Here is a 12,589-nt window from a genome sequence, read left to right as displayed (position 1 = left end):
TGGTTTAATTGTACAACTTCTCAAATGTCATAAAGAGAAACCTAATACAAGGAGTAATTATAGATTCTAAAGATATAATAGGCTTATAAATCTTGCAGTAAAGTAGATCCGATTAACCATAATATTATTCTCAAGGAAGCTAAACTAACGGATCTCCTTAATTCGGATAAGTACGGAACTTGTGGTGTCCAGAGTTGAGATAATGATTCCGCACAAACCTGCCCCCAGTTCCTATAAATGAGAATAAATTAGCATTCTTCTGAAACTTTGACTTCCCTTGGTGAATCCTCGGGAAGAATAAATGAGCATTCTTCTGAAACTTTGACTTCCCTTGGTGAATCCTCGGGAAGAATAAATGAGCATTCTTCTGAAACTTTGACTTCCCTTGGTGAATCCTCGGGAAGAGTAATCACAACGACGCCTAATGATAGACGCCAAGTGTGGCGCTCTGCCAGATTTACTCTAACTCCAAGAAACTTGTTCAGAACATTTTATACAGCACCTTGAGAAACCTTCTGTATTTTATTACATCTGAAAACCTTATTTTCAGATGTAACTTTGTAGGTTACACCTGAAAATTTGATTGTTAATACACTTACACATATATTGGGTGTTATCTTCACCTTCATTCAAGCACTACGGCATTAAAATAAGTTCCTTCATAAAAAATATATCCATAAATCACATTTACCTTTTATTAATTTATAATTGGGTTTATTGTATATATACAGAGTATGTAATTTTATAATTATTCTTTCTAGGATAAGGAGGATCAACGAGGCTGGACTCTATGATCAGTGGATAAAAGCCTTAAGCCCAAACATTAGCGCCTGTACCAGCCTGCCATCCAAGGTTCTAATCCAAACTTCGCTTTCTCTTAAGGAAATCTGGGTAACATACTTTTTTTTTTTTTTACTTAACGATGAACTACATACTAAATTTTTAATTACATTATAGTAGTGCATTTTTTAACAGAGGATGAGAGAAGTTCAAACATGTTTTGTAGAGTTAATGTATTGTTGTAATTACACTCAATTGTAATTTTCTTTCAGTGCATGTTTCTTGTGCTGGCTTGTGGCCATTCTCTCGGTCTGCTGGTCATGTGCCTGGAGTTCCTAAATCACTATGCTCTAAAGTGACTCAAGAATGATGGTCCTGTGCATAGAGATCCTGTGTAACCACGTTCCTTTGTGATCCATAAATGGCTTCACCTCCTGTATCATATTTTGTACTAAAGCAACAGTACATATAATCAACTTTTTCAATCATTGTAACTTATAAAGTTTATTAGGGTTATAATATATTAAATTGAAAGTATTATCAACTGAATGTAGCATTATCAAAATAAATTATACTTTATTCCTCAACTTGCATCTCTCATGTTTTTATTAAACTATGATATATCTCAAGTTACTAAACAGACAAAGCACGAAACAGCGGAAGTAACGAAATTGAAAACGAAAATGTTTTTATTGACCAAAATGCATCACTTTTTTGTTCAACGTGCTGCTGCCCTATTCTATATGCAAGATTACACAGTGTAAATCATAAACTAGTTATATGTTCATCTAATATTCTCATCTCACAGGATGGTATGTCATACATGGTTCAGGAGAGAAAATACCTGTCTCAATACAAAAAATAAAGCAAGTTTTACTAAATAATAACTATGATTTTCATAAGCGCTAAGTACTGAATCGTGGAAATATTATATTAATTTTACCTAATTTTCAGGAAGCTTAGATATACGCAGAAATGTGCTGCGACCCTATTCTGTATGAAAGATTATGTAATGTAGATTAAAAACCAGCTACAAGCTCATCCAATATCCCCACCTCACAGGACGGCCAGTCATACATGGAATCAGGATAGAACAAGATATGTAAGGCTGGTCTATAAGCCCCCACTGGCAAAATCAAGGTACAGCACAAGAATATCTTCCAATATTCCTGAGCATGTAAAGTAATTACAGAACTCAAAGTACCTCATACCATTTGGTCTGAAATTACTGATAACAGGGCAATCACAGATATAGTGTTGGAGAGTATGTCCTAGCTCTGGTTCACATAGTTTATAGTTAGAATGTACACAATGCAAACAATTAAATTATATATAATACGAAAAATGTATATAATCAGTATAGAAATGAAATAATGTATGTGGCAAAAAAAGAAGACGAAATAATTAATACAAAACCAAACATTATTTCAGTAATGAATATAAATTGGACCAATTTCGTTTCAGGAAAGACTTGGGTAAATATTGGTTTTGAAATATTATTGATTTATGAAACAAGTTATTGTGTAGCATAATACCCAAGGGATAGCTAGACGGTTTTAACCGTAAGTTAGACATAGATTTCAGAGAGTTTTGGTTGATATAAACAACAGTTTCTTCGATTGGGCCAATAGGCCTGCTGTTTTCCCTTATATTCTTATGGTTTGGACTTAAAAGGGAAATAAGGTGGATTGGCAAGAGAAACAGATTTTTATGGTCCTTAATATCCACATATTTAGTTTTTAAAGTAATGATATGTATTTCTAATATCTATGATAATACGGAGCGAACACGAAAATTTTATAAATGTTTCCTAATTGCATTAGAAAAAATATAGATATAATGTAGTTAGTTTTCTAAAGCTAAATGAAAACAGCTGCTCTAACTTGCTTTTCAGGAATATTGTCTTTAGGAAAGGGGCAGGCCTTAAAAAAAACTTTGGCATTGGAAATATCATATGTTTTATGCTATTACAGCCAACTTAAGGATAGGAAATTATTAATATTAATCTTATCGAGATCATTGAATAATGATGTATATTTCTTTAAAAATTAATAATATTTTAATTTGTCAACATATTTTCGTATGTGTAGCCAACAAGCATTGCTAAAATTGCTTTGTGGTGGTTAGAATATAACCCTTAACACTGTTACCTCTTGAAATTTGGCGACCCTGCCAATCCTATGTCCTAGGATTCTTAGGGGGCCTCGTAGCCTGGTGGATAGCGCGCAGGATTCGTAATTCTGTGGCGCGGGTTCGATTCCCGCAAGAGGCAGAAACAAATGGGCAAAGTTTCTTTCACCCTGAATGCCCCTGTTACCTAGCAGTAAATAGGTACCTGGGAGTTAGTCAGCTGTCACGGGCTGCTTCCTGGGGGTGGAGGCCTGGTCGAGGACCGGGCCGCGGGGACACTAAAGCCCCGAAATCATCTCAAGATAACCTCAAGATAACCTTCCCGTAACCTAGACTATTCCTCCGGCAACTTTGTTTGATGCAGGCTCCAAGCATCTTTCCTCCAAATCTGGACAGATAGACAGACAAACAATTAGACATACTCTCTGATAGTAGATACTATAACAGAATGTCTGCCTGTTCAGTCATAGGCCTGACAATTGAGGCTAAGTAATTATCAAAGAAGGCACCAACCCAAGAAGACAGAGAAGCAGACAGACATTATTTTTTAACCATACCCATGGTTATTGGTAGAGGGAATGCTCTGGGGTACAGAGGGAATGAACATAGGCTGGTCTGGGTTGTCAGAATTCTAAAGGGAACAGCATGTCTGGGTCATATTCAAACCCCCCCCCCAAACGTCGATTTTTGGCACCGCACGCAAAATACACATATAAATATTTTGAAAGCATACATTAAAAAAATATAGAAATATATGTCATTATTCAATGATCTCTGGAATAATATAATAAATTTCCTGATTCTATAATTTGCCCGTACTCGCATAAACCAGGCAATCCCCCACAGCTTCAAAGGCTTCTCATGTTGTAACCTTTCTCAGAATGATGGATTAACTATTCTATTTTAGTATTTTAGTATAACTATTTCACAACACCAAGTGCTCTAATGACCAAACCACACATCAGAAGATGGAAAAACGACAACGTTTCGGCCCGCCCTGTACTATCATGAAGTTGTGTGTGAGGGAGAGACGATATATATAGATTAAGCCACCCCAAGAGGTAGCATAGACATGAATATCTCGTGAAAGAGGGAGAGTTGATAGATTGAAGAAGATTAATCCACCATAGAGGTTGCACGGTCATGAATAGCACGTAAGTGGTAGATTTTTTGGAGTGACTGTATACTGTGTGCTGAGATCATATTTAAATCGTCAGTCCTTACAATGTGGCTGCTATCGTGGTGAAGCAGTTTCCCAGTTAACATAATGACAGAATTTCTGAGGGTGTCCAGCTGCTGGACACTTGTTTTGACCAGAAGAGTGCCAGTGTTGATGGCTTTAGAGTCGTTATAACATGATTCAGGGACTCTTAAAGGCCTTTTAAGGTCGTTGGTTCATTCACATTCCAGGAAATAGTGAATTAGTGTCTTTTCTGTGATTATTTGGCAGAAGATGCATTACCACTCTCTGGGTTCACCACTTTCCCAATTGCATCAGTCACCAAGACATTATCTATATAGTAGTAAGCATCCGTTAATCCCGTGGGGTTATGGAGTTGTACCCTGGGTGTCTAGTTGGATGCAGCGCCTGCTGTGGCTGTGAAGGCCAACCCGAGAATGACAGTCTCGACTGCAGAGAGCGCAGATAAACGCCAAAGCGGGTGCGAATGACAGTGGTCGAGACCTCCTCTGAAGTCTATTATCCTCCGCCTGTCTCTTCAGTTCATCCTCGAATTGCTGGAGTCCCTTCTGCACTTTACATCTCCAGGCAGATCTGTCCGCAGCTGCTGCCTCCCAGGTGTTGATGTCGATGTTCATCTGCTTGAGGTCGCGTTTGCAGGCATCTTTGAAATGCAGCTGAGGTCTTCCGGTAAGTCTCCTTCCTGATGCCAGTTCTCCATACAAGAGGTCCTTCGGTATGCAGCCATCGACCATGCGTGTGACATGTCCCAGCCATCGCATGCGTCTCTGTTTTAGGAGAGTGAACATTGAAGGGACTCCTGTTCTCTCGGGTACAGTGTTGTTGGTGACGTGGTCTTTCCACGTGATGTCAAGGATGCGTCTCAGGTTCCGCATGTGAAAGGTATTAAGCCGTCTCTCCTGGCGAGAGCGCAGGGTCCGGGATTCCGAGCCGTAGAAAAGTGTACTCACCACACATGCCATGTAGACTTGTGCCTTGGTGTGTACTGTCAATTTGGCATTTTCCCAAACGCGCTTTGTGAGCCTGGCCAGTGTTGTTGCGGCCTTCCCTATACGCCTGTTGAGCTCAGTGTCCAGGGAAAGGGTGTCCAAGATTGTGGAGCCCAGGTACACAAACTCGTGAACTGCCTCCAGCACATAGTCTGGTATATTTATACAGGGTAGCTCATTGACATCTTGTCCCATCACCTGTGTCTTCTTCAGGCTGATTGTCAGGCCGAATGCGGAACAGGCTGCGGCAAAGCGGTTGAGTAGCTGCTGCAGGCCTTCTGCTGTGTGTGTGGTGATCGCTGCGTCGTCGGCGAAGGGGAACTCCCTGAGGATTCGCATCTGTACTTTTGTCTTTGCTCGGAGTCTAGATAGATTATAGAGCTTTCCATCAGATCTTGTACGGAGATAGATGCCTTCTGTGGTTGTTCCAAAGGCATGCTTGACGAGGATCGCGAAGAAGATGCCAAACAGGGTGGGAGCAAGAACACATCCCTGTTTAACACCACTGTTAATGTTGAATGGTTCAGAAGTTGAGCCATCGTACACGACCGTGCCCTTCATGTCCTTGTGGAACGATTGTATCATGCTGAGTAGGGTGGGTGGGCAGCCAATTTTGGCCAAGATCTTGAAGAGTCCGTCCCTACTCACGAGGTCGAAGGCCGTTGTAAGGTCAATGAAGGCAATGTACATGGCTTTTCTCTGCTCCCTGCACTTTTCTTGAATCTGTCTCAGGGAGAACACTATGTCAGTGGTCGACCTCTCTACTCGGAAACCACACTGTGACTCGGGGTACACTCTTTCGGCAAGAATCTGAAACCTGACCAAAACGACCCTGGCAAAGAGTTTGCCAACGACACTGAGGAGGGATATGCCGCGATAGTTGTTTACATCGCTTCTGTCACCTTTATTTTTGTAGAGAGTGATGATGTTAGCATCTCTCATGTCTTATGGCACCGAACCCTTCCTCCAGCACTGGCACAGAAGTTCATGAAGCTCAGATTTAAGTGTTCCACAAGCGCACTTGAGAACTTCAGGCGGAATCCCGTCGTCTAATGGGGCCTTCCCTGAGGAAAGTGAATCCACTGCTTTCTCAGCTTCTTCCACAGTTGGTTCAAGATCAAGTTCTTCCATGATGGGCAGGCATTCAATTGCATCCAAAGCCTCTACGCTGACCAAGTTGTCTCTGGAGTAGAGTTCGGAGTAATATTCCACCCAGCGATTCATCTGTTGATCATGTTCTTAATGATCTCTCCGGTGGCTGACTTTAGAGGAGCTGTCCGGTTTTGTGTAGGGCCTGTTTGATCCCTTCGTACATGCCTCTTATGTTGCCGACAGTGGCCGCAGTCTGGATGCTGGAACAGAGTCGAAACCAGTAATCGTTAGCACAACGCCTCGCAGTTTGTTGAACTCTACTGCGGGCAGTACGGAGGGCCTGTAGGTTCCTTTTTGAGGGCAGGTTCTTGTAGGATGAGAGAGCTCGTCTCTTTTCCTCTACGAGGGGTAACAGTTCCTCTGCACTGGCCTCGAACCAATTTGCTGCCTTGTTCTGCCTTTTACCGAAGGTGGACATGGCAGTGTTGAAAATAGTGCCCCTGAGATGTAACCACCTCTCACTTGAGCTATCGCAGGGAGGTACAGGAAGGGCATTTACCAGCGCCGCAGTGAATTCCTCCACCTTGTGAAGGTCACGGGTCTTGATTACGTTAATGCGTGGTCTTCCCTCCTTCTTTGCTCTGTGGATTTTCCGGGGTTGGAACTTTACTCTGCAAACGACGAGAGAGTGATCGGTGTCGCAATCTGCGCTCTGGAAGCTGCGGGTCAGTTTGACATTTCTCAGATTGATACTCCCCGTAAGCACCAGGTCGAGTTGGTGCCAATGCTTAGACCTGGGATGTCTCCAGGAAACCTTATGCTGGGGCTTGGTGACGAAGAAGGAATTGGGAGGCAGAGATCATGACGGCAGCAGAACTCCAGGAGGCGTTTAGCCACAAGACAGCAGAGGTTTGAATTCGGGGTTTTCCTTTCCCCTAGATGAGCTGCCTTCCAGGCTAACGACTCCCATCTGCCCGAAGCAATTGGTTTTAAGGCGCCAGAGACCCGCCTTCGCCCCTTCTCCTGTTGGTAGAAGCAGGTCCGCCAGGCCTAGAGGCTAAGCCACACGTGCAGGCCAGGAGCTGGACTTGGTTGTCAGAGGCTATTTGAGACGCACGCCATCAGGGGCACTTTACAGGCTGTGGGAGCTTATCTCTACAACCCTTCCCCCCCCCCCGGCTATAACAACCCTTGGAACCAAAAGAAGGTTGCCAAGTTCCATGGGGTCGACCTGAGAACCGTCGTGACCCCCGCAGGTGACCCCACACACTGCCCATGACTCTTCCTTGTCTATATAACGGAACTGCTATTTCCCTGTGGATTCCATTCGGGATATTTGTCGGAAGAAACGACACCATTTACTAACATTTAATACAATATGCTAATAATACTGCTGCTATTTTTGTACTATTAAATTAACCCAAAATATTCTTCATTCATTCAAAGAAAACGAGATTGCAGTGGAATTTTCATCGGAAGAAAACGGGGATATCATTACCATGTCACCATTAAATTCACCAGCTAATAATATTGGGAATTCTTCTTTAAACATCAGTCTCTGGACTGTAAACATCATAAAACCACTTCCCTTGAATGAACTTAATTATCAGTACTTAAATTAATTATCAGATAATAGATTAAATGGGGGCCCTCTTTTCATTTCTTGATAAAATTCATCTCAAGAAAAGCTGATGTATGAGTGGGCGTTATGACAGTCGGACGCCATAAATTTAACGTAAACAAAGGTCTCCCTGGAGCTCGCTTGAAGCTCCACAGTCATTTCCCCATAGACTCAGTGTTGTGGGATGTAAACAGCTCCTATCGTCTGCACGATCTTGATCAATAATAAGGGAAGTGTTCTGTACCCGAAAACCTGTTAAATCTAACTATTCCTGGCCAGTAATATAGAGTAGGTATGCCGGTTAGAACACATGGCGAGCCACCCAAACAGAGTAATAATTTATTCAATGTTATCTAATAAATTACAAACATTTCCTATGAGATAACTGTCATATATAAGTTACGATCACTATTGTAGGTGCCTTTTGACAGGTGAAATTGAAGGGGAAGACGAACTACCTGGTACAACATGTTACATATGATTACACACCTACAAAGAGTAATCTGTGATCATCCGTGTTCATGTCTAGTTGACTAAGCCAAAATCAACTCCTCAGTTAAGGCTTCCCCATGTATTAACAAATCATTTGTTGTCTTAACACCTAGTAACATTGTAGTGAATATCTACCAATCGATAATTTTGATTGGTAGACAATATAATTTAATAACCCCCATCCCCTAGCTTGTGTAGGAAACGATTTGTTGGACCTTAAACTCATACAGTCCACTTTAAATTCATACAGTCTGCTATCGAAATAAATAAATTTACATAACAAATAAATTAATAATTATATTAACATAAATCAATAAATCTCACGAGTAAGTTTTCCCCACAATATTTAACCTGTCTAACTTGGTGGCCTGAAGATACCATATTGCAGAGGGCGAACCTTCTGCTACTCTTTGGTGCAGATGGGCTTTGTTGAGACGTGCGAGTTTCTTGGTGATGGTGTTTGTTATGCATTCTAGGCTGTGATGGATTCTTTTATGGATCACTGGATGACGAGTTGCCAAAGGGAGATGGAGGGAATTATCAAGGGGAAAGTGCTAAGCCATTACGACTACATAACACTTGGAAGGGGTTAGGATAAGGATTTGGAATAGAACGGGGGAAGGAATGGTGCCCAACCACTTGAACGGTCGGGGATTGAACGCCGACCTACATGAAGCGAGACCGTCGCTCTACCGTCCTGCCCAAGTGTTTGATTTTGCGAAGACAATGAAGATTAAGCTACACAAAAGCTGTCACGGGCATGAATAGTCCGGTAAAAGTCGAGAGACGAAGGAACGGGCAATAAATAAGAATCGAGTGAAGTGAGGAGCAGGTAAGAAAATAAGATAATTCCTATAGAAGCATGTAAGATTTTGACAGATGCACAGAGACATAAAATGAAACAGATAGAGACAGAGACAATAGATAGAAGGATGGATACATGGAATGATAGATGATAAATGGATTAATAGATTGATAGATAGATATGGATGGATGGATGTATGGATGAATTACGTGAACTCATCTTATCCTATTACACAAGTTTTTAGCATTGAATAGGCTTTTATCATTGAGATTGATAGGCTTTAGAGTTAGGTCAAATAGGCGATAGTTGCCTAACACGACTGGAATTTCCCCTCTGGGACACAAGGACAGCCGTCAAACAGCTGGATGTTCGATGTCAAGATCATTTCAGTGATAATGACCCAAACTCAACTGGAGATTGTTTTCTGTGATCGCAACCAGTGGGGGTTGTGCACAGCAACATTTACTGACGCGTGTGAAGACTATCATACTTTTTATGATTTTCTGACTATTCTGGAGATTTTTGTTTACTAGCGAATAGTGTTGTTTTATTCCTCCTTCCTGCATGTAAAATATGAATTTTCTGCTCCGAGTCTTAAGTGCGACCAATGTAGCTCATCTTGCTAAGTACAGTCTACAAAGTGCATTTATGTTCTTATAAAGCTTTAGTACTGTGATGGTGTCCCACCCCTATATTTCTTCCTTCCTAGCTTAAAATAGTCATATCACCGTAACCTAAGTATTTTCTGATGCTCAGGGAACATTTTCATGTGTGGGAAAGCGTGGAGCGTGATTAAGCTGGCTGTAAAATGGCCAGCTAAGTTTGATAATGCAAGGGGCTTACGCCTTTTGGGGCACAAGGTGGCGACGGGCCATTCTGTTTCCCGCCAAGACGTCGTGACTCCTCCCGGCACCTGATTGGCCAGGTGAGGTTATATACCGGAAGTGACCAATGACTAGAGCCCTCGGGCGGAGGGCTCTCGGGGCTGCTGGCGCCTGGGCGGGAGAGAGTACGTCACGAGCCGCCATAGAGAGAGGACGCGCTCGAGTGAGCTCTGGATCTAGAGAGCCTTTACCAGTAGATTTAAGCTTCGTTTCGATACTGCAGACAGTCTGGGAGGCCATCCAACTTCCGTGGAGTGCCCAGAAGCAAGGACGGGCTGGATTAGAGAGCCAAGAGCTCTATCAAGAGTCTGCAGCAGACGAACGTTGGGGCTGGATACGTCTGGGACGCCCAGCGGACCGCGTTACACATATAATAATAATAATAATAATTTAATAATAATTTTTATTTAGGTAAAGGTACATACATAAAGAGATTTTACAAAGTTTGTTGGCTTTATAGATAGAGCTAGTACATACAATGCCTAAAGCCACTATTACGCAAAGCGTTTCGGGCAGGAAAAAACACTAATGACTAAAGCTTAAAACTAATGGGTAAAAAGAATAAAATGTGTTGAGTACAAATAAAAATAGAGGTAAAAGAGGGGGGAACATTGTTGAAAAAGCAGCACAAATACAATTACAAATTATTACAGAATATTACATTCAAACAGCGTTGAATTGAAAAAAAAAAAAAAACATGGGTTGACAACAGAGGGGTAAGGTAGGTTACAGGGAATTTATTAGGTATAGCTTCGTTTTTAACTTAAACTGGTTGAGAGAGGTACAGTCTTTAACATGGTTGGGAAGGTCATTCCACATTCTGGGCCCCTTGATTTGTAGAGCATTCCTGGTTTGATTAAGTCGTACTCTAGGAATATCAAAACTGTATTTATTTCTGGTGTGGTGCTCATGGGTTCTGTTACAACCTTCTATGAAGCTTTTGAGATCAGGATTGGCATTATAGTTTAGCGTTTTATATATGTATAATACACATGAGAGAATGTGCAGTGACTTAATGTCTAACATATTCAGAGATTTGAGTAGGGGTACCGAGTGATGTCTGGGGCCAGAATTGGATATTGTCCTTATAGCAGCTTTGTGTTGAGTAATTAGAGGACGTAAGTGATTTTGGGTAGTAGAGCCCCAAGCACAAATACCATAGTTGAGATATGGATAGATAAGGGAGTAATAGAGAGTCACCAGGGCAGGGCGTGGTACATAATATCTGATCTTAGAAAGAATGCCCACAGTTTTTGAAACCTTTTTTGATATGTTTAGAATGTGTCCCTGGAAATTCAGCTTGTGGTCAATGAGAATGCCAAGGAATTTGCCATCTAATTTGTTACAAATTTGGGTATTGTTTATTTTGAGATTTATTTGATTAGAGGATTTATTGCCAAACAGAATATAGAAAGTTTTGTCAATGTTAAGGGTGAGTTTGTTGACAGTTAGCCACAGATGGACTTTATTTAGCTCAGTATTTACTGTGGCATTTAGAGCAAGGGGATCAGGACTGGAGTAAATGAAGGTTGTGTCGTCAGCAAATAGAATTGGTTTGAGGTGTTGGGAGGCATTTGGAAGGTCATTAATGTAGATCAGAAAGAGGAGAGGGCCAAGTATGCTGCCCTGGGGAACACCAATGTTGATCTTGTTGATATCAAGCGAGAAGCAACGGCCGGGCCAAATCTACTGGCTGTGAGGCGAGGGGAAGCTGTGCTGGACTGCGAGGTGCCGACAGTGCCAGTGAGAGTGGAGGACGACGACGGAGGTACCTGACTCCAGTTCCCTGGAGAAGAGGAGGAGGAAGGCAGTACCTTTCGGGAGTGAGTACGGCGAGGACGCGTTACCACGAGGACGACGGAGGAACCTGTGTGTATGTGGGAGTTGATCGTCAGGAGACCAGAAGCCAGGACCAGGAACCTCAACATTCCCCCAACAGAGAACGAGTCGGCTTCGTGGTTGGAATGAATATAGGTAGATAACTGTCCCTCCCTTTACCCCTTTTCATCTAGGCGAGCTAGGGTATTTTATATTCTGTGAACATTTCTACTTATCATTTTATTGTCTAAGTGACTGTGTTAGGCTAGGAGAAAAGAGCTCATATAGGCTTGATGGTGGTGTGAACATAAATGTATTGATGCAGTGATGTTAGTGATCCTGGAGGTAGTAGCTGGTTTGCAAGGAGCCAGCAACGAACTTTGAAACACCCAGCTGATCGCGTCGCCAGAGAAGGGGAGAGCCCTGGCCGTTTATGACAGTTGGAGCCGTCAGCTGACTGTGTTGCCAGAGGCGCGAGGTGTTTCCCGCTGCCTGACAGGTGGATCCAGTCAGCTGACCGTGTTGCCAGAGACGTGTCGTGAGGAGTGTTGCCGACAGCGCACGATATCCACTTATAGACATTTCTTTATACAATTTATATGTATATATATACCTTTTCTTCAGCAAACTTTTAAACTAACTGATGAGTTTAAGTGAGCCTCCATTCTTTAGGGCTATGTTTTGAGTGAGATCATTTTATGACACCTTGCACTGCACGTGATATTGCATCCTTAATTAAGATAACCCATAAGATCACTGACGTGTTGCTGGGACACG

General features: G+C 42.1%; 1 pseudogene; it reads left to right on the top strand.

The window, feature by feature from the left end:
• LOC123755120 (glutamate receptor ionotropic, delta-2-like) overlaps nt 1-1,361 on the top strand; it is a 57,776-nt pseudogene extending 56,415 nt beyond the window's left edge.
• The last annotated feature ends 11,228 nt before the right edge of the window (nt 1,362-12,589 follow it).

The sequence above is a fragment of the Procambarus clarkii genome, chromosome 28 (genome assembly GCF_040958095.1).
Source record: "Procambarus clarkii isolate CNS0578487 chromosome 28, FALCON_Pclarkii_2.0, whole genome shotgun sequence".
NCBI lineage: Eukaryota > Metazoa > Arthropoda > Malacostraca > Decapoda > Cambaridae > Procambarus > Procambarus clarkii.
The sequence above is the reverse complement of the archived record's forward strand: the minus strand, read 5'-3'. Positions and strand labels throughout refer to the sequence as shown.